The sequence below is a fragment of the Rhinopithecus bieti genome, unplaced genomic scaffold (genome assembly GCF_001698545.2).
Source record: "Rhinopithecus bieti isolate Rb0 unplaced genomic scaffold, ASM169854v2 scaffold_18492, whole genome shotgun sequence".
Lineage (NCBI taxonomy): Eukaryota > Metazoa > Chordata > Mammalia > Primates > Cercopithecidae > Rhinopithecus > Rhinopithecus bieti.
In genome coordinates this window covers 1-1,002 of record NW_016886739.1, presented here as the reverse complement: position 1 = coordinate 1,002, position 1,002 = coordinate 1, and the positions used below count along the sequence as shown (strand labels likewise).

General features: G+C 42.5%; 1 pseudogene; it reads left to right on the top strand.

Annotated features, from left to right (window-relative positions):
- The first annotated feature begins 4 nt into the window (after nt 1-4).
- LOC108525847 (gamma-taxilin pseudogene) lies at nt 5-994 on the top strand (annotated as a pseudogene).
- The last annotated feature ends 8 nt before the right edge of the window (nt 995-1,002 follow it).

The window sequence follows — 1,002 nt, the reverse complement described above, 5'->3', positions numbered from 1 at the left end:
GGAAGAGGATGAAGGCAGTGACTTTATAACAGAGAACAGGAATTTGGTGAGCCCGGCATACTGCACACAAGAGTCAAGAGAGGAAATCCCTGGGGAGAAGCTCGAACAGATCCCCTGATGGTCAGCAAGATTCAGAGTGCAACAGGAACAAAGAAAAAACCTTAGGAAAAGAAGTTTTGTTACTGATGCAAGCCCTAAACACCCTTTCAACCCCAGAGGAGAAGCTGGCAGCTCTCTGTAAGAAATATGCTGATCTTCTGGAGGAGAGCAGGAATGTTCAGAAGCAAATGAAGATCCTGCAGAAGAAGCAAGCCCAGATTGTGAAAGAGAAAGTTCACTTGCAGAGTGAACACAGCAAGGCCATCTTGGCAAGAAGCAAGCTAGAGTCTCTTTGCAGAGAACTTCAGCGTCACAATAAGACGTTAAAGGAGGAAAATATGCAGCAGGCACGAGAGGAAGAAGAACGACGTAAAGAAGCAACTGCACATTTCCAGATTACCTTAAATGAAATTCAAGCCCAGCTGGAGCAGCACGACATCCACAACGCCAAACTCCGACAGGAGAACATCGAGCTGGGGAAGAAGCTGAAGAAGCTCATCGAACAGTATGCACTGAGGGAAGAGCACATTGATAAGGTGTTCAAACATAAGGAACTGCAACAACAGCTCGTGGATGCCAAACTGCAGCAAACTACACAACTGATAAAAGAAGCTGATGAAAACATCAGAGAGAGAGAGAGTTTTATTAAAAGAAGCGACAGAATTGAGGCACAAATACGAACAAATGAAACAGCAAGAAGTACAACTAAAACAGCAGCTTTCTCTTTATATGGATAAGTTTGAAGAATTCCAGACTACCATGGCAAAAGCAATGAAGTGTTTACAACCTTCAGACAGGAAATGGAAAAGATGACAAAGAAAATTAAAAAACTGGAAAAGAAACAATAATATGGCGTACCAAATGGGAAAACAATAATAAAGCACTTCTGCAAATGGCTGAAAA